Here is a 26,960-nt window from a genome sequence, read left to right as displayed (position 1 = left end):
GCCGGACGTGGAACTTGCAGCTAAAGTGATCCAGGGGTACGGAGAGGAAGCTGGAGTGGTCACTGAAATGGCATGTTCAGTCATGATGATCTTGAATGGTGGTGATGATGTCTCGAAGGGCTGAATGGAACGAGTGAGGAGTGCAGTTGCTGGAAATCAGAGTCTCGATTGGAGTGGTGCTGGAAAAACAAAGCAAGTCAGGCAGCATCCTGATTTTCCTGCTCCTCGGATGCTGCCTGACTTGAAGGGCTGAATGGCCTACTCCTGCACTTCTTTTCTATGTTTCCATGTTGAACGCATGGCTCAGAGACTGACGTGAGTTGGAAGTAAACCTGCGATTAACTGTTCGTCCTCACGATTTTATAAACATCAAGAAATTGTTGGCAAAGTGTTTCGACGTTTACAGTGGAGCTGATGCAGCGTGCAGTAAAGTCACCACCGTCCTCCAGGAGCACTGCTCTCTGATGAGGGAGCGATTGATGGGTGGGAGTTGAAGCTGAGGGGACGAGCTTGAAAAGGGCAATCTTTCATGTTGAGTCCATTTGGCAGCGGGAATTGAAGCCAGGCTGCTGGATTTGTGCTGTATTCCAGGCCAGCGTATGAATCAGTTTGTCAGAAGCAGGTAACGGGAGAGCGCGTGGATCAGCAGCGGACCAAGTTTAACACAGATGGTAGGGCACAACGAAAAGGCTGTTTTACAGCAGCGGCGGATTACTTGAAAGATAGATATTGACACAATAAAACATGAAAACAACAATAACTGATATCTTAATCATCTCCACAGAGGTAGAAGATGATCTAAAGAAAAACTCAAATTGACAACAAATCAAGATTACACATAAGCACATTCTATCTAATACCCATGTCGCAGAGCGCAAAGCCGTGCAATCCTCGGTAGTATAGTGGTTAGTATCCCCGCCTGTCACGCGGGAGACCGGGGTTCAATTCCCCGCCGGGGAGTCGGCGGCATTTTGAGAGGCACGCACCATATCTCAATGCAGGAGTGCCCAATTCAAGTCCCGTTTGCTCCAAAGGCGTGCATTCACATGTCCGAGCGGCCTGCTCTTGCCAACAAACCAAACATGTCGTAGTCTCGATTCTGCTCTCCCTGGCAAACTTGTCCTTTCATCCATTTGAGACTTCCTGCTTTTTGACCACCAATCAAAACTGCCGTTCTGGAGAAGCGTCACTGGACCACAAACGTTGACTGCTTTCTTCCCCCACTCCAGATGCTGACTTTCTCCAGCAATTTCTGTTTCCCATTCTGATTTTGTTGTTACTTCGTCCCGTCGGTGGGCATATAACTCCCACGCAAACGGAGTGCAAATGAAACCTTTAAGCAACCGGTAGCGACAAATGAATGTCAGGTTTCCCCGCTTCCTCCCTCCCTCCAATCAAAAGGGGTCACTCCCCCTCAGAGTTTGGACCTGATCCTGCGATTAAGGTGACGCAACACCGTCCCCTGCTGCTGGCAGGCTGTACTACACCCACAGTGGAAAGTCCAAGTCATCTGAGTGGCATTGTCTGCTCTTCTCGATAGAAGGACAAAGCCCAGTGGCTGGGTTAACATGAAGGTCAACACAGAGGCAAGCTTGAGAAAGCACGTGCAGGAACTCCACCTACACTGTTGGCACCATAGAATCACCACAGTGTGGAAGCAGGCCATTCAGACGGACAGGTCCACACCGACCCTTCTGAAGAGAAACCCATGCAGATCCATGCTCGGCACTGAGGGATCCCAGCTGAAAATGTGTTGCTGGTCAAAGCACAGCAGGCCAGGCAGCATCTCAGGAATAGGGAATTCGACGTTTCGAGCATAAGCCCTTCAAAGTTCACCAGTTCCCAATGTTGGGGACGTCCAGAACCAGGGGTCACAGTCTCAGAATGAAGGGCAAGCGATTCTGGAAGAATTTTTCTCTCAGAGAGTGGTGAGCCTGTGGACTTGTCTCCCACAGGAAGATGCGGTTAAGACGGTTTGGGAGATACGTTCAATAGCGAGCCGGACGTGGAACTTGCAGCTAAAGTGATCCAGGGGTACGGAGAGGAAGCTGGAGTGGTCACTGAAATGGCATGTTCAGTCATGATGATCTTGAATGGTGGTGATGATGTCTCGAAGGGCTGAATGGAACGAGTGAGGAGTGCAGTTGCTGGAAATCAGAGTCTCGATTGGAGTGGTGCTGGAAAAACAAAGCAAGTCAGGCAGCATCCTGATTTTCCTGCTCCTCGGATGCTGCCTGACTTGAAGGGCTGAATGGCCTACTCCTGCACTTCTTTTCTATGTTTCCATGTTGAACGCATGGCTCAGAGACTGACGTGAGTTGGAAGTAAACCTGCGATTAACTGTTCGTCCTCACGATTTTATAAACATCAAGAAATTGTTGGCAAAGTGTTTCGACGTTTACAGTGGAGCTGATGCAGCGTGCAGTAAAGTCACCACCGTCCTCCAGGAGCACTGCTCTCTGATGAGGGAGCGATTGATGGGTGGGAGTTGAAGCTGAGGGGACGAGCTTGAAAAGGGCAATCTTTCATGTTGAGTCCATTTGGCAGCGGGAATTGAAGCCAGGCTGCTGGATTTGTGCTGTATTCCAGGCCAGCGTATGAATCAGTTTGTCAGAAGCAGGTAACGGGAGAGCGCGTGGATCAGCAGCGGACCAAGTTTAACACAGATGGTAGGGCACAACGAAAAGGCTGTTTTACAGCAGCGGCGGATTACTTGAAAGATAGATATTGACACAATAAAACATGAAAACAACAATAACTGATATCTTAATCATCTCCACAGAGGTAGAAGATGATCTAAAGAAAAACTCAAATTGACAACAAATCAAGATTACACATAAGCACATTCTATCTAATACCCATGTCGCAGAGCGCAAAGCCGTGCAATCCTCGGTAGTATAGTGGTTAGTATCCCCGCCTGTCACGCGGGAGACCGGGGTTCAATTCCCCGCCGGGGAGTCGGCGGCATTTTGAGAGGCACGCACCATATCTCAATGCAGGAGTGCCCAATTCAAGTCCCGTTTGCTCCAAAGGCGTGCATTCACATGTCCGAGCGGCCTGCTCTTGCCAACAAACCAAACATGTCGTAGTCTCGATTCTGCTCTCCCTGGCAAACTTGTCCTTTCATCCATTTGAGACTTCCTGCTTTTTGACCACCAATCAAAACTGCCGTTCTGGAGAAGCGTCACTGGACCACAAACGTTGACTGCTTTCTTCCCCCACTCCAGATGCTGACTTTCTCCAGCAATTTCTGTTTCCCATTCTGATTTTGTTGTTACTTCGTCCCGTCGGTGGGCATATAACTCCCACGCAAACGGAGTGCAAATGAAAACCTTTAAGCAACCGGTAGCGACAAATGAATGTCAGGTTTCCCCGCTTCCTCCCTCCCTCCAATCAAAAAGGGGTCACTCCCCCTCAGAGTTTGGACCTGATCCTGCGATTAAGGTGACGCAACACCGTCCCCTGCTGCTGGCAGGCTGTACTACACCCACAGTGGAAAGTCCAAGTCATCTGAGTGGCATTGTCTGCTCTTCTCGATAGAAGGACAAAGCCCAGTGGCTGGGTTAACGTGAAGGTCAACACAGAGGCAAGCTTGAGAAAGCACGTGCAGGAACTCCACCTACACTGTTGGCACCATAGAATCACCACAGTGTGGAAGCAGGCCATTCAGACGGACAGGTCCACACCGACCCTTCTGAAGAGAAACCCATGCAGATCCATGCTCGGCACTGAGGGATCCCAGCTGAAAATGTGTTGCTGGTCAAAGCACAGCAGGCCAGGCAGCATCTCAGAATAGGGAATTCGACGTTTCGAGCATAAGCCCTTCAAAGTTCACCAGTTCCCAATGTTGGGGACGTCCAGAACCAGGGGTCACAGTCTCAGAATGAAGGGCAAGCGATTCTGGAAGAATTTTTCTCTCAGAGAGTGGTGAGCCTGTGGACTTGTCTCCCACAGGAAGATGCGGTTAAGACGGTTTGGGAGATACGTTCAATAGCGAGCCGGACGTGGAACTTGCAGCTAAAGTGATCCAGGGGTACGGAGAGGAAGCTGGAGTGGTCACTGAAATGGCATGTTCAGTCATGATGATCTTGAATGGTGGTGATGATGTCTCGAAGGGCTGAATGGAACGAGTGAGGAGTGCAGTTGCTGGAAATCAGAGTCTCGATTGGAGTGGTGCTGGAAAAACAAAGCAAGTCAGGCAGCATCCTGATTTTCCTGCTCCTCGGATGCTGCCTGACTTGAAGGGCTGAATGGCCTACTCCTGCACTTCTTTTCTATGTTTCCATGTTGAACGCATGGCTCAGAGACTGACGTGAGTTGGAAGTAAACCTGCGATTAACTGTTCGTCCTCATGATTTTATAAACATCAAGAAATTGTTGGCAAAGTGTTTCGACGTTTACAGTGGAGCTGATGCAGCGTGCAGTAAAGTCACCACCGTCCTCCAGGAGCACTGCTCTCTGATGAGGGAGCGATTGATGGGTGGGAGTTGAAGCTGAGGGGACGAGCTTGAAAAGGGCAATCTTTCATGTTGAGTCCATTTGGCAGCGGGAATTGAAGCCAGGCTGCTGGATTTGTGCTGTATTCCAGGCCAGCGTATGAATCAGTTTGTCAGAAGCAGGTAACGGGAGAGCGCGTGGATCAGCAGCGGACCAAGTTTAACACAGATGGTAGGGCACAACGAAAAGGCTGTTTTACAGCAGCGGCGGATTACTTGAAAGATAGATATTCACAGAATAAAACATGAAAACAACAATAACTGATATCTTAATCATCTCCACAGAGGTAGAAGATGATCTAAAGAAAAACTCAAATTGACAACAAATCAAGATTACACATAAGCACATTCTATCTAATACCCATGTCGCAGAGCGCAAAGCCGTGCAATCCTCGGTAGTATAGTGGTTAGTATCCCGCCTGTCACGCGGGAGACCGGGGGTTCAATTCCCCGCCGGGGAGTCGGCGGCATTTTGAGAGGCACGCACCATATCTCAATGCAGGAGTGCCCAATTCAAGTCCCGTTTGCTCCAAAGGCGTGCATTCACATGTCCGAGCGGCCTGCTCTTGCCAACAAACCAAACATGTCGTAGTCTCGATTCTGCTCTCCCTGGCAAACTTGTCCTTTCATCCATTTGAGACTTCCTGCTTTTTGACCACCAATCAAAACTGCCGTTCTGGAGAAGCGTCACTGGACCACAAACGTTGACTGCTTTCTTCCCCCACTCCAGATGCTGACTTTCTCCAGCAATTTCTGTTTCCCATTCTGATTTTGTTGTTACTTCGTCCCGTCGGTGGGCATATAACTCCCACGCAAACGGAGTGCAAATGAAAACCTTTAAGCAACCGGTAGCGACAAATGAATGTCAGGTTTCCCCGCTTCCTCCCTCCCTCCAATCAAAAAGGGGTCACTCCCCCTCAGAGTTTGGACCTGATCCTGCGATTAAGGTGACGCAACACCGTCCCCTGCTGCTGGCAGGCTGTACTACACCCACAGTGGAAAGTCCAAGTCATCTGAGTGGCATTGTCTGCTCTTCTCGATAGAAGGACAAAGCCCAGTGGCTGGGTTAACATGAAGGTCAACACAGAGGCAAGCTTGAGAAAGCACGTGCAGGAACTCCACCTACACTGTTGGCACCATAGAATCACCACAGTGTGGAAGCAGGCCATTCAGACGGACAGGTCCACACCGACCCTTCTGAAGAGAAACCCATGCAGATCCATGCTCGGCACTGAGGGATCCCAGCTGAAAATGTGTTGCTGGTCAAAGCACAGCAGGCCAGGCAGCATCTCAGGAATAGGGAATTCGACGTTTCGAGCATAAGCCCTTCAAAGTTCACCAGTTCCCAATGTTGGGGACGTCCAGAACCAGGGGTCACAGTCTCAGAATGAAGGGCAAGCGATTCTGGAAGAATTTTTCTCTCAGAGAGTGGTGAGCCTGTGGACTTGTCTCCCACAGGAAGATGCGGTTAAGACGGTTTGGGAGATACGTTCAATAGCGAGCCGGACGTGGAACTTGCAGCTAAAGTGATCCAGGGGTACGGAGAGGAAGCTGGAGTGGTCACTGAAATGGCATGTTCAGTCATGATGATCTTGAATGGTGGTGATGATGTCTCGAAGGGCTGAATGGAACGAGTGAGGAGTGCAGTTGCTGGAAATCAGAGTCTCGATTGGAGTGGTGCTGGAAAAACAAAGCAAGTCAGGCAGCATCCTGATTTTCCTGCTCCTCGGATGCTGCCTGACTTGAAGGGCTGAATGGCCTACTCCTGCACTTCTTTTCTATGTTTCCATGTTGAACGCATGGCTCAGAGACTGACGTGAGTTGGAAGTAAACCTGCGATTAACTGTTCGTCCTCATGATTTTATAAACATCAAGAAATTGTTGGCAAAGTGTTTCGACGTTTACAGTGGAGCTGATGCAGCGTGCAGTAAAGTCACCACCGTCCTCCAGGAGCACTGCTCTCTGATGAGGGAGCGATTGATGGGTGGGAGTTGAAGCTGAGGGGACGAGCTTGAAAAGGGCAATCTTTCATGTTGAGTCCATTTGGCAGCGGGAATTGAAGCCAGGCTGCTGGATTTGTGCTGTATTCCAGGCCAGCGTATGAATCAGTTTGTCAGAAGCAGGTAACGGGAGAGCGCGTGGATCAGCAGCGGACCAAGTTTAACACAGATGGTAGGGCACAACGAAAAGGCTGTTTTACAGCAGCGGCGGATCACTTGAAAGATAGATATTCACAGAATAAAACATGAAAACAACAATAACTGATATCTTAATCATCTCCACAGAGGTAGAAGATGATCTAAAGAAAAACTCAAATTGACAACAAATCAAGATTACACATAAGCACATTCTATCTAATACCCATGTCGCAGAGCGCAAAGCCGTGCAATCCTCGGTAGTATAGTGGTTAGTATCCCCGCCTGTCACGCGGGAGACCGGGGTTCAATTCCCCGCCGGGGAGTCGGCGGCATTTTGAGAGGCACGCACCATATCTCAATGCAGGAGTGCCCAATTCAAGTCCCGTTTGCTCCAAAGGCGTGCATTCACATGTCCGAGCGGCCTGCTCTTGCCAACAAACCAAACATGTCGTAGTCTCGATTCTGCTCTCCCTGGCAAACTTGTCCTTTCATCCATTTGAGACTTCCTGCTTTTTGACCACCAATCAAAACTGCCGTTCTGGAGAAGCGTCACTGGACCACAAACGTTGACTGCTTTCTTCCCCCACTCCAGATGCTGACTTTCTCCAGCAATTTCTGTTTCCCATTCTGATTTTGTTGTTACTTCGTCCCGTCGGTGGGCATATAACTCCCACGCAAACGGAGTGCAAATGAAAACCTTTAAGCAACCGGTAGCGACAAATGAATGTCAGGTTTCCCCGCTTCCTCCCTCCCTCCAATCAAAAAGGGGTCACTCCCCCTCAGAGTTTGGACCTGATCCTGCGATTAAGGTGACGCAACACCGTCCCCTGCTGCTGGCAGGCTGTACTACACCCACAGTGGAAAGTCCAAGTCATCTGAGTGGCATTGTCTGCTCTTCTCGATAGAAGGACAAAGCCCAGTGGCTGGGTTAACATGAAGGTCAACACAGAGGCAAGCTTGAGAAAGCACGTGCAGGAACTCAACCTACACTGTTGGCACCATAGAATCACCACAGTGTGGAAGCAGGCCATTCAGACGGACAGGTCCACACCGACCCTTCTGAAGAGAAACCCATGCAGATCCATGCTCGGCACTGAGGGATCCCAGCTGAAAATGTGTTGCTGGTCAAAGCACAGCAGGCCAGGCAGCATCTCAGGAATAGGGAATTCGACGTTTCGAGCATAAGCCCTTCAAAGTTCACCAGTTCCCAATGTTGGGGACGTCCAGAACCAGGGGTCACAGTCTCAGAATGAAGGGCAAGCGATTCTGGAAGAATTTTTCTCTCAGAGAGTGGTGAGCCTGTGGACTTGTCTCCCACAGGAAGATGCGGTTAAGACGGTTTGGGAGATACGTTCAATAGCGAGCCGGACGTGGAACTTGCAGCTAAAGTGATCCAGGGGTACGGAGAGGAAGCTGGAGTGGTCACTGAAATGGCATGTTCAGTCATGATGATCTTGAATGGTGGTGATGTCTCGAAGGGCTGAATGGAACGAGTGAGGAGTGCAGTTGCTGGAAATCAGAGTCTCGATTGGAGTGGTGCTGGAAAAACAAAGCAAGTCAGGCAGCATCCTGATTTTCCTGCTCCTCGGATGCTGCCTGACTTGAAGGGCTGAATGGCCTACTCCTGCACTTCTTTTCTATGTTTCCATGTTGAACGCATGGCTCAGAGACTGACGTGAGTTGGAAGTAAACCTGCGATTAACTGTTCGTCCTCACGATTTTATAAACATCAAGAAATTGTTGGCAAAGTGTTTCGACGTTTACAGTGGAGCTGATGCAGCGTGCAGTAAAGTCACCACCGTCCTCCAGGAGCACTGCTCTCTGATGAGGGAGCGATTGATGGGTGGGAGTTGAAGCTGAGGGGACGAGCTTGAAAAGGGCAATCTTTCATGTTGAGTCCATTTGGCAGCGGGAATTGAAGCCAGGCTGCTGGATTTGTGCTGTATTCCAGGCCAGCGTATGAATCAGTTTGTCAGAGCAGGTAACGGGAGAGCGCGTGGATCAGCAGCGGACCAAGTTTAACACAGATGGTAGGGCACAACGAAAAGGCTGTTTTACAGCAGCGGCGGATCACTTGAAAGATAGATATTCACAGAATAAAACATGAAAACAACAATAACTGATATCTTAATCATCTCCACAGAGGTAGAAGATGATCTAAAGAAAAACTCAAATTGACAACAAATCAAGATTACACATAAGCACATTCTATCTAATACCCATGTCGCAGAGCGCAAAGCCGTGCAATCCTCGGTAGTATAGTGGTTAGTATCCCGCCTGTCACGCGGGAGACCGGGGTTCAATTCCCCGCCGGGGAGTCGGCGGCATTTTGAGAGGCACGCACCATATCTCAATGCAGGAGTGCCCAATTCAAGTCCCGTTTGCTCCAAAGGCGTGCATTCACATGTCCGAGCGGCCTGCTCTTGCCAACAAACCAAACATGTCGTAGTCTCGATTCTGCTCTCCCTGGCAAACTTGTCCTTTCATCCATTTGAGACTTCCTGCTTTTTGACCACCAATCAAAACTGCCGTTCTGGAGAAGCGTCACTGGACCACAAACGTTGACTGCTTTCTTCCCCCACTCCAGATGCTGACTTTCTCCAGCAATTTCTGTTTCCCATTCTGATTTTGTTGTTACTTCGTCCCGTCGGTGGGCATATAACTCCCACGCAAACGGAGTGCAAATGAAAACCTTTAAGCAACCGGTAGCGACAAATGAATGTCAGGTTTCCCCGCTTCCTCCCTCCCTCCAATCAAAAAGGGGTCACTCCCCCTCAGAGTTTGGACCTGATCCTGCGATTAAGGTGACGCAACACCGTCCCCTGCTGCTGGCAGGCTGTACTACACCCACAGTGGAAAGTCCAAGTCATCTGAGTGGCATTGTCTGCTCTTCTCGATAGAAGGACAAAGCCCAGTGGCTGGGTTAACATGAAGGTCAACACAGAGGCAAGCTTGAGAAAGCACGTGCAGGAACTCAACCTACACTGTTGGCACCATAGAATCACCACAGTGTGGAAGCAGGCCATTCAGACGGACAGGTCCACACCGACCCTTCTGAAGAGAAACCCATGCAGATCCATGCTCGGCACTGAGGGATCCCAGCTGAAAATGTGTTGCTGGTCAAAGCACAGCAGGCCAGGCAGCATCTCAGGAATAGGGAATTCGACGTTTCGAGCATAAGCCCTTCAAAGTTCACCAGTTCCCAATGTTGGGGACGTCCAGAACCAGGGGTCACAGTCTCAGAATGAAGGGCAAGCGATTCTGGAAGAATTTTTCTCTCAGAGAGTGGTGAGCCTGTGGACTTGTCTCCCACAGGAAGATGCGGTTAAGACGGTTTGGGAGATACGTTCAATAGCGAGCCGGACGTGGAACTTGCAGCTAAAGTGATCCAGGGGTACGGAGAGGAAGCTGGAGTGGTCACTGAAATGGCATGTTCAGTCATGATGATCTTGAATGGTGGTGATGATGTCTCGAAGGGCTGAATGGAACGAGTGAGGAGTGCAGTTGCTGGAAATCAGAGTCTCGATTGGAGTGGTGCTGGAAAAACAAAGCAAGTCAGGCAGCATCCTGATTTTCCTGCTCCTCGGATGCTGCCTGACTTGAAGGGCTGAATGGCCTACTCCTGCACTTCTTTTCTATGTTTCCATGTTGAACGCATGGCTCAGAGACTGACGTGAGTTGGAAGTAAACCTGCGATTAACTGTTCGTCCTCACGATTTTATAAACATCAAGAAATTGTTGGCAAAGTGTTTCGACGTTTACAGTGGAGCTGATGCAGCGTGCAGTAAAGTCACCACCGTCCTCCAGGAGCACTGCTCTCTGATGAGGGAGCGATTGATGGGTGGGAGTTGAAGCTGAGGGGACGAGCTTGAAAAGGGCAATCTTTCATGTTGAGTCCATTTGGCAGCGGGAATTGAAGCCAGGCTGCTGGATTTGTGCTGTATTCCAGGCCAGCGTATGAATCAGTTTGTCAGAAGCAGGTAACGGGAGAGCGCGTGGATCAGCAGCGGACCAAGTTTAACACAGATGGTAGGGCACAACGAAAAGGCTGTTTTACAGCAGCGGCGGATTACTTGAAAGATAGATATTCACAGAATAAAACATGAAAACAACAATAACTGATATCTTAATCATCTCCACAGAGGTAGAAGATGATCTAAAGAAAAACTCAAATTGACAACAAATCAAGATTACACATAAGCACATTCTATCTAATACCCATGTCGCAGAGCGCAAAGCCGTGCAATCCTCGGTAGTATAGTGGTTAGTATCCCCGCCTGTCACGCGGGAGACCGGGGTTCAATTCCCCGCCGGGGAGTCGGCGGCATTTTGAGAGGCACGCACCATATCTCAATGCAGGAGTGCCCAATTCAAGTCCCGTTTGCTCCAAAGGCGTGCATTCACATGTCCGAGCGGCCTGCTCTTGCCAACAAACCAAACATGTCGTAGTCTCGATTCTGCTCTCCCTGGCAAACTTGTCCTTTCATCCATTTGAGACTTCCTGCTTTTTGACCACCAATCAAAACTGCCGTTCTGGAGAAGCGTCACTGGACCACAAACGTTGACTGCTTTCTTCCCCCACTCCAGATGCTGACTTTCTCCAGCAATTTCTGTTTCCCATTCTGATTTTGTTGTTACTTCGTCCCGTCGGTGGGCATATAACTCCCACGCAAACGGAGTGCAAATGAAAACCTTTAAGCAACCGGTAGCGACAAATGAATGTCAGGTTTCCCCGCTTCCTCCCTCCCTCCAATCAAAAAGGGGTCACTCCCCCTCAGAGTTTGGACCTGATCCTGCGATTAAGGTGACGCAACACCGTCCCCTGCTGCTGGCAGGCTGTACTACACCCACAGTGGAAAGTCCAAGTCATCTGAGTGGCATTGTCTGCTCTTCTCGATAGAAGGACAAAGCCCAGTGGCTGGGTTAACATGAAGGTCAACACAGAGGCAAGCTTGAGAAAGCACGTGCAGGAACTCAACCTACACTGTTGGCACCATAGAATCACCACAGTGTGGAAGCAGGCCATTCAGACGGACAGGTCCACACCGACCCTTCTGAAGAGAAACCCATGCAGATCCATGCTCGGCACTGAGGGATCCCAGCTGAAAATGTGTTGCTGGTCAAAGCACAGCAGGCCAGGCAGCATCTCAGGAATAGGGAATTCGACGTTTCGAGCATAAGCCCTTCAAAGTTCACCAGTTCCCAATGTTGGGGACGTCCAGAACCAGGGGTCACAGTCTCAGAATGAAGGGCAAGCGATTCTGGAAGAATTTTTCTCTCAGAGAGTGGTGAGCCTGTGGACTTGTCTCCCACAGGAAGATGCGGTTAAGACGGTTTGGGAGATACGTTCAATAGCGAGCCGGACGTGGAACTTGCAGCTAAAGTGATCCAGGGGTACGGAGAGGAAGCTGGAGTGGTCACTGAAATGGCATGTTCAGTCATGATGATCTTGAATGGTGGTGATGTCTCGAAGGGCTGAATGGAACGAGTGAGGAGTGCAGTTGCTGGAAATCAGAGTCTCGATTGGAGTGGTGCTGGAAAAACAAAGCAAGTCAGGCAGCATCCTGATTTTCCTGCTCCTCGGATGCTGCCTGACTTGAAGGGCTGAATGGCCTACTCCTGCACTTCTTTTCTATGTTTCCATGTTGAACGCATGGCTCAGAGACTGACGTGAGTTGGAAGTAAACCTGCGATTAACTGTTCGTCCTCACGATTTTATAAACATCAAGAAATTGTTGGCAAAGTGTTTCGACGTTTACAGTGGAGCTGATGCAGCGTGCAGTAAAGTCACCACCGTCCTCCAGGAGCACTGCTCTCTGATGAGGGAGCGATTGATGGGTGGGAGTTGAAGCTGAGGGGACGAGCTTGAAAAGGGCAATCTTTCATGTTGAGTCCATTTGGCAGCGGGAATTGAAGCCAGGCTGCTGGATTTGTGCTGTATTCCAGGCCAGCGTATGAATCAGTTTGTCAGAAGCAGGTAACGGGAGAGCGCGTGGATCAGCAGCGGACCAAGTTTAACACAGATGGTAGGGCACAACGAAAAGGCTGTTTTACAGCAGCGGCGGATTACTTGAAAGATAGATATTCACAGAATAAAACATGAAAACAACAATAACTGATATCTTAATCATCTCCACAGAGGTAGAAGATGATCTAAAGAAAAACTCAAATTGACAACAAATCAAGATTACACATAAGCACATTCTATCTAATACCCATGTCGCAGAGCGCAAAGCCGTGCAATCCTCGGTAGTATAGTGGTTAGTATCCCCGCCTGTCACGCGGGAGACCGGGGTTCAATTCCCCGCCGGGGAGTCGGCGGCATTTTGAGAGGCACGCACCATATCTCAATGCAGGAGTGCCCAATTCAAGTCCCGTTTGCTCCAAAGGCGTGCATTCACATGTCCGAGCGGCCTGCTCTTGCCAACAAACCAAACATGTCGTAGTCTCGATTCTGCTCTCCCTGGCAAACTTGTCCTTTCATCCATTTGAGACTTCCTGCTTTTTGACCACCAATCAAAACTGCCGTTCTGGAGAAGCGTCACTGGACCACAAACGTTGACTGCTTTCTTCCCCCACTCCAGATGCTGACTTTCTCCAGCAATTTCTGTTTCCCATTCTGATTTTGTTGTTACTTCGTCCCGTCGGTGGGCATATAACTCCCACGCAAACGGAGTGCAAATGAAAACCTTTAAGCAACCGGTAGCGACAAATGAATGTCAGGTTTCCCCGCTTCCTCCCTCCCTCCAATCAAAAAGGGGTCACTCCCCCTCAGAGTTTGGACCTGATCCTGCGATTAAGGTGACGCAACACCGTCCCCTGCTGCTGGCAGGCTGTACTACACCCACAGTGGAAAGTCCAAGTCATCTGAGTGGCATTGTCTGCTCTTCTCGATAGAAGGACAAAGCCCAGTGGCTGGGTTAACATGAAGGTCAACACAGAGGCAAGCTTGAGAAAGCACGTGCAGGAACTCAACCTACACTGTTGGCACCATAGAATCACCACAGTGTGGAAGCAGGCCATTCAGACGGACAGGTCCACACCGACCCTTCTGAAGAGAAACCCATGCAGATCCATGCTCGGCACTGAGGGATCCCAGCTGAAAATGTGTTGCTGGTCAAAGCACAGCAGGCCAGGCAGCATCTCAGGAATAGGGAATTCGACGTTTCGAGCATAAGCCCTTCAAAGTTCACCAGTTCCCAATGTTGGGGACGTCCAGAACCAGGGGTCACAGTCTCAGAATGAAGGGCAAGCGATTCTGGAAGAATTTTTCTCTCAGAGAGTGGTGAGCCTGTGGACTTGTCTCCCACAGGAAGATGCGGTTAAGACGGTTTGGGAGATACGTTCAATAGCGAGCCGGACGTGGAACTTGCAGCTAAAGTGATCCAGGGGTACGGAGAGGAAGCTGGAGTGGTCACTGAAATGGCATGTTCAGTCATGATGATCTTGAATGGTGGTGATGTCTCGAAGGGCTGAATGGAACGAGTGAGGAGTGCAGTTGCTGGAAATCAGAGTCTCGATTGGAGTGGTGCTGGAAAAACAAAGCAAGTCAGGCAGCATCCTGATTTTCCTGCTCCTCGGATGCTGCCTGACTTGAAGGGCTGAATGGCCTACTCCTGCACTTCTTTTCTATGTTTCCATGTTGAACGCATGGCTCAGAGACTGACGTGAGTTGGAAGTAAACCTGCGATTAACTGTTCGTCCTCACGATTTTATAAACATCAAGAAATTGTTGGCAAAGTGTTTCGACGTTTACAGTGGAGCTGATGCAGCGTGCAGTAAAGTCACCACCGTCCTCCAGGAGCACTGCTCTCTGATGAGGGAGCGATTGATGGGTGGGAGTTGAAGCTGAGGGGACGAGCTTGAAAAGGGCAATCTTTCATGTTGAGTCCATTTGGCAGCGGGAATTGAAGCCAGGCTGCTGGATTTGTGCTGTATTCCAGGCCAGCGTATGAATCAGTTTGTCAGAAGCAGGTAACGGGAGAGCGCGTGGATCAGCAGCGGACCAAGTTTAACACAGATGGTAGGGCACAACGAAAAGGCTGTTTTACAGCAGCGGCGGATTACTTGAAAGATAGATATTCACAGAATAAAACATGAAAACAACAATAACTGATATCTTAATCATCTCCACAGAGGTAGAAGATGATCTAAAGAAAAACTCAAATTGACAACAAATCAAGATTACACATAAGCACATTCTATCTAATACCCATGTCGCAGAGCGCAAAGCCGTGCAATCCTCGGTAGTATAGTGGTTAGTATCCCCGCCTGTCACGCGGGAGACCGGGGTTCAATTCCCCGCCGGGGAGTCGGCGGCATTTTGAGAGGCACGCACCATATCTCAATGCAGGAGTGCCCAATTCAAGTCCCGTTTGCTCCAAAGGCGTGCATTCACATGTCCGAGCGGCCTGCTCTTGCCAACAAACCAAACATGTCGTAGTCTCGATTCTGCTCTCCCTGGCAAACTTGTCCTTTCATCCATTTGAGACTTCCTGCTTTTTGACCACCAATCAAAACTGCCGTTCTGGAGAAGCGTCACTGGACCACAAACGTTGACTGCTTTCTTCCCCCACTCCAGATGCTGACTTTCTCCAGCAATTTCTGTTTCCCATTCTGATTTTGTTGTTACTTCGTCCCGTCGGTGGGCATATAACTCCCACGCAAACGGAGTGCAAATGAAAACCTTTAAGCAACCGGTAGCGACAAATGAATGTCAGGTTTCCCCGCTTCCTCCCTCCCTCCAATCAAAAAGGGGTCACTCCCCCTCAGAGTTTGGACCTGATCCTGCGATTAAGGTGACGCAACACCGTCCCCTGCTGCTGGCAGGCTGTACTACACCCACAGTGGAAAGTCCAAGTCATCTGAGTGGCATTGTCTGCTCTTCTCGATAGAAGGACAAAGCCCAGTGGCTGGGTTAACATGAAGGTCAACACAGAGGCAAGCTTGAGAAAGCACGTGCAGGAACTCAACCTACACTGTTGGCACCATAGAATCACCACAGTGTGGAAGCAGGCCATTCAGACGGACAGGTCCACACCGACCCTTCTGAAGAGAAACCCATGCAGATCCATGCTCGGCACTGAGGGATCCCAGCTGAAAATGTGTTGCTGGTCAAAGCACAGCAGGCCAGGCAGCATCTCAGGAATAGGGAATTCGACGTTTCGAGCATAAGCCCTTCAAAGTTCACCAGTTCCCAATGTTGGGGACGTCCAGAACCAGGGGTCACAGTCTCAGAATGAAGGGCAAGCGATTCTGGAAGAATTTTTCTCTCAGAGAGTGGTGAGCCTGTGGACTTGTCTCCCACAGGAAGATGCGGTTAAGACGGTTTGGGAGATACGTTCAATAGCGAGCCGGACGTGGAACTTGCAGCTAAAGTGATCCAGGGGTACGGAGAGGAAGCTGGAGTGGTCACTGAAATGGCATGTTCAGTCATGATGATCTTGAATGGTGGTGATGTCTCGAAGGGCTGAATGGAACGAGTGAGGAGTGCAGTTGCTGGAAATCAGAGTCTCGATTGGAGTGGTGCTGGAAAAACAAAGCAAGTCAGGCAGCATCCTGATTTTCCTGCTCCTCGGATGCTGCCTGACTTGAAGGGCTGAATGGCCTACTCCTGCACTTCTTTTCTATGTTTCCATGTTGAACGCATGGCTCAGAGACTGACGTGAGTTGGAAGTAAACCTGCGATTAACTGTTCGTCCTCACGATTTTATAAACATCAAGAAATTGTTGGCAAAGTGTTTCGACGTTTACAGTGGAGCTGATGCAGCGTGCAGTAAAGTCACCACCGTCCTCCAGGAGCACTGCTCTCTGATGAGGGAGCGATTGATGGGTGGGAGTTGAAGCTGAGGGGACGAGCTTGAAAAGGGCAATCTTTCATGTTGAGTCCATTTGGCAGCGGGAATTGAAGCCAGGCTGCTGGATTTGTGCTGTATTCCAGGCCAGCGTATGAATCAGTTTGTCAGAAGCAGGTAACGGGAGAGCGCGTGGATCAGCAGCGGACCAAGTTTAACACAGATGGTAGGGCACAACGAAAAGGCTGTTTTACAGCAGCGGCGGATTACTTGAAAGATAGATATTCACAGAATAAAACATGAAAACAACAATAACTGATATCTTAATCATCTCCACAGAGGTAGAAGATGATCTAAAGAAAAACTCAAATTGACAACAAATCAAGATTACACATAAGCACATTCTATCTAATACCCATGTCGCAGAGCGCAAAGCCGTGCAATCCTCGGTAGTATAGTGGTTAGTATCCCCGCCTGTCACGCGGGAGACCGGGGTTCAATTCCCCGCCGGGGAGTCGGCGGCATTTTGAGAGGCACGCACCATATCTCAATGCAGGAGTGCCCAATTCAAGTCCCGTTTGCTCCAAAGGCGTGCATTCACATGTCCGAGCGGCCTGCTCTTGCCAACAAACCAAACATGTCGTAGTCTCGATTCTGCTCTCCCTGGCAAACTTGTCCTTTCATCCATTTGAGACTTCCTGCTTTTTGACCACCAATCAAAACTGCCGTTCTGGAGAAGCGTCACTGGACCACAAACGTTGACTGCTTTCTTCCCCCACTCCAGATGCTGACTTTCTCCAGCAATTTCTGTTTCCCATTCTGATTTTGTTGTTACTTCGTCCCGTCGGTGGGCATATAACTCCCACGCAAACGGAGTGCAAATGAAAACCTTTAAGCAACCGGTAGCGACAAATGAATGTCAGGTTTCCCCGCTTCCTCCCTCCCTCCAATCAAAAAGGGGTCACTCCCCCTCAGAGTTTGGACCTGATCCTGCGATTAAGGTGACGCAACACCGTCCCCTGCTGCTGGCAGGCTGTACTACACCCACAGTGGAAAGTCCAAGTCATCTGAGTGGCATTGTCTGCTCTTCTCGATAGAAGGACAAAGCCCAGTGGCTGGGTTAACATGAAGGTCAACACAGAGGCAAGCTTGAGAAAGCACGTGCAGGAACTCAACCTACACTGTTGGCACCATAGAATCACCACAGTGTGGAAGCAGGCCATTCAGACGGACAGGTCCACACCGACCCTTCTGAAGAGAAACCCATGCAGATCCATGCTCGGCACTGAGGGATCCCAGCTGAAAATGTGTTGCTGGTCAAAGCACAGCAGGCCAGGCAGCATCTCAGGAATAGGGAATTCGACGTTTCGAGCATAAGCCCTTCAAAGTTCACCAGTTCCCAATGTTGGGGACGTCCAGAACCAGGGGTCACAGTCTCAGAATGAAGGGCAAGCGATTCTGGAAGAATTTTTCTCTCAGAGAGTGGTGAGCCTGTGGACTTGTCTCCCACAGGAAGATGCGGTTAAGACGGTTTGGGAGATACGTTCAATAGCGAGCCGGACGTGGAACTTGCAGCTAAAGTGATCCAGGGGTACGGAGAGGAAGCTGGAGTGGTCACTGAAATGGCATGTTCAGTCATGATGATCTTGAATGGTGGTGATGTCTCGAAGGGCTGAATGGAACGAGTGAGGAGTGCAGTTGCTGGAAATCAGAGTCTCGATTGGAGTGGTGCTGGAAAAACAAAGCAAGTCAGGCAGCATCCTGATTTTCCTGCTCCTCGGATGCTGCCTGACTTGAAGGGCTGAATGGCCTACTCCTGCACTTCTTTTCTATGTTTCCATGTTGAACGCATGGCTCAGAGACTGACGTGAGTTGGAAGTAAACCTGCGATTAACTGTTCGTCCTCACGATTTTATAAACATCAAGAAATTGTTGGCAAAGTGTTTCGACGTTTACAGTGGAGCTGATGCAGCGTGCAGTAAAGTCACCACCGTCCTCCAGGAGCACTGCTCTCTGATGAGGGAGCGATTGATGGGTGGGAGTTGAAGCTGAGGGGACGAGCTTGAAAAGGGCAATCTTTCATGTTGAGTCCATTTGGCAGCGGGAATTGAAGCCAGGCTGCTGGATTTGTGCTGTATTCCAGGCCAGCGTATGAATCAGTTTGTCAGAAGCAGGTAACGGGAGAGCGCGTGGATCAGCAGCGGACCAAGTTTAACACAGATGGTAGGGCACAACGAAAAGGCTGTTTTACAGCAGCGGCGGATTACTTGAAAGATAGATATTCACAGAATAAAACATGAAAACAACAATAACTGATATCTTAATCATCTCCACAGAGGTAGAAGATGATCTAAAGAAAAACTCAAATTGACAACAAATCAAGATTACACATAAGCACATTCTATCTAATACCCATGTCGCAGAGCGCAAAGCCGTGCAATCCTCGGTAGTATAGTGGTTAGTATCCCCGCCTGTCACGCGGGAGACCGGGGTTCAATTCCCCGCCGGGGAGTCGGCGGCATTTTGAGAGGCACGCACCATATCTCAATGCAGGAGTGCCCAATTCAAGTCCCGTTTGCTCCAAAGGCGTGCATTCACATGTCCGAGCGGCCTGCTCTTGCCAACAAACCAAACATGTCGTAGTCTCGATTCTGCTCTCCCTGGCAAACTTGTCCTTTCATCCATTTGAGACTTCCTGCTTTTTGACCACCAATCAAAACTGCCGTTCTGGAGAAGCGTCACTGGACCACAAACGTTGACTGCTTTCTTCCCCCACTCCAGATGCTGACTTTCTCCAGCAATTTCTGTTTCCCATTCTGATTTTGTTGTTACTTCGTCCCGTCGGTGGGCATATAACTCCCACGCAAACGGAGTGCAAATGAAAACCTTTAAGCAACCGGTAGCGACAAATGAATGTCAGGTTTCCCCGCTTCCTCCCTCCCTCCAATCAAAAAGGGGTCACTCCCCCTCAGAGTTTGGACCTGATCCTGCGATTAAGGTGACGCAACACCGTCCCCTGCTGCTGGCAGGCTGTACTACACCCACAGTGGAAAGTCCAAGTCATCTGAGTGGCATTGTCTGCTCTTCTCGATAGAAGGACAAAGCCCAGTGGCTGGGTTAACATGAAGGTCAACACAGAGGCAAGCTTGAGAAAGCACGTGCAGGAACTCCACCTACACTGTTGGCACCATAGAATCACCACAGTGTGGAAGCAGGCCATTCAGACGGACAGGTCCACACCGACCCTTCTGAAGAGAAACCCATGCAGATCCATGCTCGGCACTGAGGGATCCCAGCTGAAAATGTGTTGCTGGTCAAAGCACAGCAGGCCAGGCAGCATCTCAGGAATAGGGAATTCGACGTTTCGAGCATAAGCCCTTCAAAGTTCACCAGTTCCCAATGTTGGGGACGTCCAGAACCAGGGGTCACAGTCTCAGAATGAAGGGCAAGCGATTCTGGAAGAATTTTTCTCTCAGAGAGTGGTGAGCCTGTGGACTTGTCTCCCACAGGAAGATGCGGTTAAGACGGTTTGGGAGATACGTTCAATAGCGAGCCGGACGTGGAACTTGCAGCTAAAGTGATCCAGGGGTACGGAGAGGAAGCTGGAGTGGTCACTGAAATGGCATGTTCAGTCATGATGATCTTGAATGGTGGTGATGTCTCGAAGGGCTGAATGGAACGAGTGAGGAGTGCAGTTGCTGGAAATCAGAGTCTCGATTGGAGTGGTGCTGGAAAAACAAAGCAAGTCAGGCAGCATCCTGATTTTCCTGCTCCTCGGATGCTGCCTGACTTGAAGGGCTGAATGGCCTACTCCTGCACTTCTTTTCTATGTTTCCATGTTGAACGCATGGCTCAGAGACTGACGTGAGTTGGAAGTAAACCTGCGATTAACTGTTCGTCCTCACGATTTTATAAACATCAAGAAATTGTTGGCAAAGTGTTTCGACGTTTACAGTGGAGCTGATGCAGCGTGCAGTAAAGTCACCACCGTCCTCCAGGAGCACTGCTCTCTGATGAGGGAGCGATTGATGGGTGGGAGTTGAAGCTGAGGGGACGAGCTTGAAAAGGGCAATCTTTCATGTTGAGTCCATTTGGCAGCGGGAATTGAAGCCAGGCTGCTGGATTTGTGCTGTATTCCAGGCCAGCGTATGAATCAGTTTGTCAGAAGCAGGTAACGGGAGAGCGCGTGGATCAGCAGCGGACCAAGTTTAACACAGATGGTAGGGCACAACGAAAAGGCTGTTTTACAGCAGCGGCGGATTACTTGAAAGATAGATATTCACAGAATAAAACATGAAAACAACAATAACTGATATCTTAATCATCTCCACAGAGGTAGAAGATGATCTAAAGAAAAACTCAAATTGACAACAAATCAAGATTACACATAAGCACATTCTATCTAATACCCATGTCGCAGAGCGCAAAGCCGTGCAATCCTCGGTAGTATAGTGGTTAGTATCCCCGCCTGTCACGCGGGAGACCGGGGTTCAATTCCCCGCCGGGGAGTCGGCGGCATTTTGAGAGGCACGCACCATATCTCAATGCAGGAGTGCCCAATTCAAGTCCCGTTTGCTCCAAAGGCGTGCATTCACATGTCCGAGCGGCCTGCTCTTGCCAACAAACCAAACATGTCGTAGTCTCGATTCTGCTCTCCCTGGCAAACTTGTCCTTTCATCCATTTGAGACTTCCTGCTTTTTGACCACCAATCAAAACTGCCGTTCTGGAGAAGCGTCACTGGACCACAAACGTTGACTGCTTTCTTCCCCCACTCCAGATGCTGACTTTCTCCAGCAATTTCTGTTTCCCATTCTGATTTTGTTGTTACTTCGTCCCGTCGGTGGGCATATAACTCCCACGCAAACGGAGTGCAAATGAAAACCTTTAAGCAACCGGTAGCGACAAATGAATGTCAGGTTTCCCCGCTTCCTCCCTCCCTCCAATCAAAAAGGGGTCACTCCCCCTCAGAGTTTGGACCTGATCCTGCGATTAAGGTGACGCAACACCGTCCCCTGCTGCTGGCAGGCTGTACTACACCCACAGTGGAAAGTCCAAGTCATCTGAGTGGCATTGTCTGCTCTTCTCGATAGAAGGACAAAGCCCAGTGGCTGGGTTAACATGAAGGTCAACACAGAGGCAAGCTTGAGAAAGCACGTGCAGGAACTCCACCTACACTGTTGGCACCATAGAATCACCACAGTGTGGAAGCAGGCCATTCAGACGGACAGGTCCACACCGACCCTTCTGAAGAGAAACCCATGCAGATCCATGCTCGGCACTGAGGGATCCCAGCTGAAAATGTGTTGCTGGTCAAAGCACAGCAGGCCAGGCAGCATCTCAGGAATAGGGAATTCGACGTTTCGAGCATAAGCCCTTCAAAGTTCACCAGTTCCCAATGTTGGGGACGTCCAGAACCAGGGGTCACAGTCTCAGAATGAAGGGCAAGCGATTCTGGAAGAATTTTTCTCTCAGAGAGTGGTGAGCCTGTGGACTTGTCTCCCACAGGAAGATGCGGTTAAGACGGTTTGGGAGATACGTTCAATAGCGAGCCGGACGTGGAACTTGCAGCTAAAGTGATCCAGGGGTACGGAGAGGAAGCTGGAGTGGTCACTGAAATGGCATGTTCAGTCATGATGATCTTGAATGGTGGTGATGTCTCGAAGGGCTGAATGGAACGAGTGAGGAGTGCAGTTGCTGGAAATCAGAGTCTCGATTGGAGTGGTGCTGGAAAAACAAAGCAAGTCAGGCAGCATCCTGATTTTCCTGCTCCTCGGATGCTGCCTGACTTGAAGGGCTGAATGGCCTACTCCTGCACTTCTTTTCTATGTTTCCATGTTGAACGCATGGCTCAGAGACTGACGTGAGTTGGAAGTAAACCTGCGATTAACTGTTCGTCCTCACGATTTTATAAACATCAAGAAATTGTTGGCAAAGTGTTTCGACGTTTACAGTGGAGCTGATGCAGCGTGCAGTAAAGTCACCACCGTCCTCCAGGAGCACTGCTCTCTGATGAGGGAGCGATTGATGGGTGGGAGTTGAAGCTGAGGGGACGAGCTTGAAAAGGGCAATCTTTCATGTTGAGTCCATTTGGCAGCGGGAATTGAAGCCAGGCTGCTGGATTTGTGCTGTATTCCAGGCCAGCGTATGAATCAGTTTGTCAGAAGCAGGTAACGGGAGAGCGCGTGGATCAGCAGCGGACCAAGTTTAACACAGATGGTAGGGCACAACGAAAAGGCTGTTTTACAGCAGCGGCGGATTACTTGAAAGATAGATATTCACAGAATAAAACATGAAAACAACAATAACTGATATCTTAATCATCTCCACAGAGGTAGAAGATGATCTAAAGAAAAACTCAAATTGACAACAAATCAAGATTACACATAAGCACATTCTATCTAATACCCATGTCGCAGAGCGCAAAGCCGTGCAATCCTCGGTAGTATAGTGGTTAGTATCCCCGCCTGTCACGCGGGAGACCGGGGTTCAATTCCCCGCCGGGGAGTCGGCGGCATTTTGAGAGGCACGCACCATATCTCAATGCAGGAGTGCCCAATTCAAGTCCCGTTTGCTCCAAAGGCGTGCATTCACATGTCCGAGCGGCCTGCTCTTGCCAACAAACCAAACATGTCGTAGTCTCGATTCTGCTCTCCCTGGCAAACTTGTCCTTTCATCCATTTGAGACTTCCTGCTTTTTGACCACCAATCAAAACTGCCGTTCTGGAGAAGCGTCACTGGACCACAAACGTTGACTGCTTTCTTCCCCCACTCCAGATGCTGACTTTCTCCAGCAATTTCTGTTTCCCATTCTGATTTTGTTGTTACTTCGTCCCGTCGGTGGGCATATAACTCCCACGCAAACGGAGTGCAAATGAAAACCTTTAAGCAACCGGTAGCGACAAATGAATGTCAGGTTTCCCCGCTTCCTCCCTCCCTCCAATCAAAAAGGGGTCACTCCCCCTCAGAGTTTGGACCTGATCCTGCGATTAAGGTGACGCAACACCGTCCCCTGCTGCTGGCAGGCTGTACTACACCCACAGTGGAAAGTCCAAGTCATCTGAGTGGCATTGTCTGCTCTTCTCGATAGAAGGACAAAGCCCAGTGGCTGGGTTAACATGAAGGTCAACACAGAGGCAAGCTTGAGAAAGCACGTGCAGGAACTCAACCTACACTGTTGGCACCATAGAATCACCACAGTGTGGAAGCAGGCCATTCAGACGGACAGGTCCACACCGACCCTTCTGAAGAGAAACCCATGCAGATCCATGCTCGGCACTGAGGGATCCCAGCTGAAAATGTGTTGCTGGTCAAAGCACAGCAGGCCAGGCAGCATCTCAGGAATAGGGAATTCGACGTTTCGAGCATAAGCCCTTCAAAGTTCACCAGTTCCCAATGTTGGGGACGTCCAGAACCAGGGGTCACAGTCTCAGAATGAAGGGCAAGCGATTCTGGAAGAATTTTTCTCTCAGAGAGTGGTGAGCCTGTGGACTTGTCTCCCACAGGAAGATGCGGTTAAGACGGTTTGGGAGATACGTTCAATAGCGAGCCGGACGTGGAACTTGCAGCTAAAGTGATCCAGGGGTACGGAGAGGAAGCTGGAGTGGTCACTGAAATGGCATGTTCAGTCATGATGATCTTGAATGGTGGTGATGTCTCGAAGGGCTGAATGGAACGAGTGAGGAGTGCAGTTGCTGGAAATCAGAGTCTCGATTGGAGTGGTGCTGGAAAAACAAAGCAAGTCAGGCAGCATCCTGATTTTCCTGCTCCTCGGATGCTGCCTGACTTGAAGGGCTGAATGGCCTACTCCTGCACTTCTTTTCTATGTTTCCATGTTGAACGCATGGCTCAGAGACTGACGTGAGTTGGAAGTAAACCTGCGATTAACTGTTCGTCCTCACGATTTTATAAACATCAAGAAATTGTTGGCAAAGTGTTTCGACGTTTACAGTGGAGCTGATGCAGCGTGCAGTAAAGTCACCACCGTCCTCCAGGAGCACTGCTCTCTGATGAGGGAGCGATTGATGGGTGGGAGTTGAAGCTGAGGGGACGAGCTTGAAAAGGGCAATCTTTCATGTTGAGTCCATTTGGCAGCGGGAATTGAAGCCAGGCTGCTGGATTTGTGCTGTATTCCAGGCCAGCGTATGAATCAGTTTGTCAGAAGCAGGTAACGGGAGAGCGCGTGGATCAGCAGCGGACCAAGTTTAACACAGATGGTAGGGCACAACGAAAAGGCTGTTTTACAGCAGCGGCGGATTACTTGAAAGATAGATATTCACAGAATAAAACATGAAAACAACAATAACTGATATCTTAATCATCTCCACAGAGGTAGAAGATGATCTAAAGAAAAACTCAAATTGACAACAAATCAAGATTACACATAAGCACATTCTATCTAATACCCATGTCGCAGAGCGCAAAGCCGTGCAATCCTCGGTAGTATAGTGGTTAGTATCCCCGCCTGTCACGCGGGAGACCGGGGTTCAATTCCCCGCCGGGGAGTCGGCGGCATTTTGAGAGGCACGCACCATATCTCAATGCAGGAGTGCCCAATTCAAGTCCCGTTTGCTCCAAAGGCGTGCATTCACATGTCCGAGCGGCCTGCTCTTGCCAACAAACCAAACATGTCGTAGTCTCGATTCTGCTCTCCCTGGCAAACTTGTCCTTTCATCCATTTGAGACTTCCTGCTTTTTGACCACCAATCAAAACTGCCGTTCTGGAGAAGCGTCACTGGACCACAAACGTTGACTGCTTTCTTCCCCCACTCCAGATGCTGACTTTCTCCAGCAATTTCTGTTTCCCATTCTGATTTTGTTGTTACTTCGTCCCGTCGGTGGGCATATAACTCCCACGCAAACGGAGTGCAAATGAAAACCTTTAAGCAACCGGTAGCGACAAATGAATGTCAGGTTTCCCCGCTTCCTCCCTCCCTCCAATCAAAAAGGGGTCACTCCCCCTCAGAGTTTGGACCTGATCCTGCGATTAAGGTGACGCAACACCGTCCCCTGCTGCTGGCAGGCTGTACTACACCCACAGTGGAAAGTCCAAGTCATCTGAGTGGCATTGTCTGCTCTTCTCGATAGAAGGACAAAGCCCAGTGGCTGGGTTAACATGAAGGTCAACACAGAGGCAAGCTTGAGAAAGCACGTGCAGGAACTCAACCTACACTGTTGGCACCATAGAATCACCACAGTGTGGAAGCAGGCCATTCAGACGGACAGGTCCACACCGACCCTTCTGAAGAGAAACCCATGCAGATCCATGCTCGGCACTGAGGGATCCCAGCTGAAAATGTGTTGCTGGTCAAAGCACAGCAGGCCAGGCAGCATCTCAGGAATAGGGAATTCGACGTTTCGAGCATAAGCCCTTCAAAGTTCACCAGTTCCCAATGTTGGGGACGTCCAGAACCAGGGGTCACAGTCTCAGAATGAAGGGCAAGCGATTCTGGAAGAATTTTTCTCTCAGAGAGTGGTGAGCCTGTGGACTTGTCTCCCACAGGAAGATGCGGTTAAGACGGTTTGGGAGATACGTTCAATAGCGAGCCGGACGTGGAACTTGCAGCTAAAGTGATCCAGGGGTACGGAGAGGAAGCTGGAGTGGTCACTGAAATGGCATGTTCAGTCATGATGATCTTGAATGGTGGTGATGTCTCGAAGGGCTGAATGGAACGAGTGAGGAGTGCAGTTGCTGGAAATCAGAGTCTCGATTGGAGTGGTGCTGGAAAAACAAAGCAAGTCAGGCAGCATCCTGATTTTCCTGCTCCTCGGATGCTGCCTGACTTGAAGGGCTGAATGGCCTACTCCTGCACTTCTTTTCTATGTTTCCATGTTGAACGCATGGCTCAGAGACTGACGTGAGTTGGAAGTAAACCTGCGATTAACTGTTCGTCCTCACGATTTTATAAACATCAAGAAATTGTTGGCAAAGTGTTTCGACGTTTACAGTGGAGCTGATGCAGCGTGCAGTAAAGTCACCACCGTCCTCCAGGAGCACTGCTCTCTGATGAGGGAGCGATTGATGGGTGGGAGTTGAAGCTGAGGGGACGAGCTTGAAAAGGGCAATCTTTCATGTTGAGTCCATTTGGCAGCGGGAATTGAAGCCAGGCTGCTGGATTTGTGCTGTATTCCAGGCCAGCGTATGAATCAGTTTGTCAGAAGCAGGTAACGGGAGAGCGCGTGGATCAGCAGCGGACCAAGTTTAACACAGATGGTAGGGCACAACGAAAAGGCTGTTTTACAGCAGCGGCGGATTACTTGAAAGATAGATATTCACAGAATAAAACATGAAAACAACAATAACTGATATCTTAATCATCTCCACAGAGGTAGAAGATGATCTAAAGAAAAACTCAAATTGACAACAAATCAAGATTACACATAAGCACATTCTATCTAATACCCATGTCGCAGAGCGCAAAGCCGTGCAATCCTCGGTAGTATAGTGGTTAGTATCCCCGCCTGTCACGCGGGAGACCGGGGTTCAATTCCCCGCCGGGGAGTCGGCGGCATTTTGAGAGGCACGCACCATATC

General features: G+C 49.6%; 13 non-coding genes across 13 annotated transcripts; all 13 read left to right on the top strand.

Moving 5' to 3' along the window:
* Window positions 1-888: 888 nt before the first annotated feature.
* trnad-guc (transfer RNA aspartic acid (anticodon GUC)) lies at window positions 889-960 on the top strand. The gene has a single exon. It is a non-coding gene; the product is annotated as a tRNA-Asp (tRNA).
* Window positions 961-2,886: 1,926 nt separating this feature from the next.
* trnad-guc (transfer RNA aspartic acid (anticodon GUC)) lies at window positions 2,887-2,958 on the top strand. The gene has a single exon. It is a non-coding gene; the product is annotated as a tRNA-Asp (tRNA).
* Window positions 2,959-6,885: 3,927 nt separating this feature from the next.
* Window positions 6,886-6,957, top strand: trnad-guc (transfer RNA aspartic acid (anticodon GUC)). Its single transcript has one exon. It is a non-coding gene; the product is annotated as a tRNA-Asp (tRNA).
* A 1,924-nt stretch (window positions 6,958-8,881) lies between these two features.
* On the top strand, window positions 8,882-8,952 carry trnad-guc (transfer RNA aspartic acid (anticodon GUC)). The gene has a single exon. It is a non-coding gene; the product is annotated as a tRNA-Asp (tRNA).
* A 1,928-nt stretch (window positions 8,953-10,880) lies between these two features.
* On the top strand, window positions 10,881-10,952 carry trnad-guc (transfer RNA aspartic acid (anticodon GUC)). The gene has a single exon. It is a non-coding gene; the product is annotated as a tRNA-Asp (tRNA).
* A 1,925-nt stretch (window positions 10,953-12,877) lies between these two features.
* Window positions 12,878-12,949, top strand: trnad-guc (transfer RNA aspartic acid (anticodon GUC)). Its single transcript has one exon. It is a non-coding gene; the product is annotated as a tRNA-Asp (tRNA).
* Window positions 12,950-14,874: 1,925 nt separating this feature from the next.
* trnad-guc (transfer RNA aspartic acid (anticodon GUC)) lies at window positions 14,875-14,946 on the top strand. Its single transcript has one exon. It is a non-coding gene; the product is annotated as a tRNA-Asp (tRNA).
* A 1,925-nt stretch (window positions 14,947-16,871) lies between these two features.
* trnad-guc (transfer RNA aspartic acid (anticodon GUC)) lies at window positions 16,872-16,943 on the top strand. The gene has a single exon. It is a non-coding gene; the product is annotated as a tRNA-Asp (tRNA).
* A 1,925-nt stretch (window positions 16,944-18,868) lies between these two features.
* Window positions 18,869-18,940, top strand: trnad-guc (transfer RNA aspartic acid (anticodon GUC)). The gene has a single exon. It is a non-coding gene; the product is annotated as a tRNA-Asp (tRNA).
* Window positions 18,941-20,865: 1,925 nt separating this feature from the next.
* Window positions 20,866-20,937, top strand: trnad-guc (transfer RNA aspartic acid (anticodon GUC)). The gene has a single exon. It is a non-coding gene; the product is annotated as a tRNA-Asp (tRNA).
* Window positions 20,938-22,862: 1,925 nt separating this feature from the next.
* Window positions 22,863-22,934, top strand: trnad-guc (transfer RNA aspartic acid (anticodon GUC)). Its single transcript has one exon. It is a non-coding gene; the product is annotated as a tRNA-Asp (tRNA).
* A 1,925-nt stretch (window positions 22,935-24,859) lies between these two features.
* On the top strand, window positions 24,860-24,931 carry trnad-guc (transfer RNA aspartic acid (anticodon GUC)). Its single transcript has one exon. It is a non-coding gene; the product is annotated as a tRNA-Asp (tRNA).
* A 1,925-nt stretch (window positions 24,932-26,856) lies between these two features.
* trnad-guc (transfer RNA aspartic acid (anticodon GUC)) lies at window positions 26,857-26,928 on the top strand. Its single transcript has one exon. It is a non-coding gene; the product is annotated as a tRNA-Asp (tRNA).
* The last annotated feature ends 32 nt before the right edge of the window (window positions 26,929-26,960 follow it).

Source organism: Hemiscyllium ocellatum, unplaced genomic scaffold, assembly GCF_020745735.1.
Source record: "Hemiscyllium ocellatum isolate sHemOce1 unplaced genomic scaffold, sHemOce1.pat.X.cur. scaffold_890_pat_ctg1, whole genome shotgun sequence".
NCBI classification, from domain to species: domain Eukaryota; kingdom Metazoa; phylum Chordata; class Chondrichthyes; order Orectolobiformes; family Hemiscylliidae; genus Hemiscyllium; species Hemiscyllium ocellatum.
Note: the sequence above shows the minus strand (reverse complement) of the source record. Positions and strands in the feature narration are given on the sequence as shown.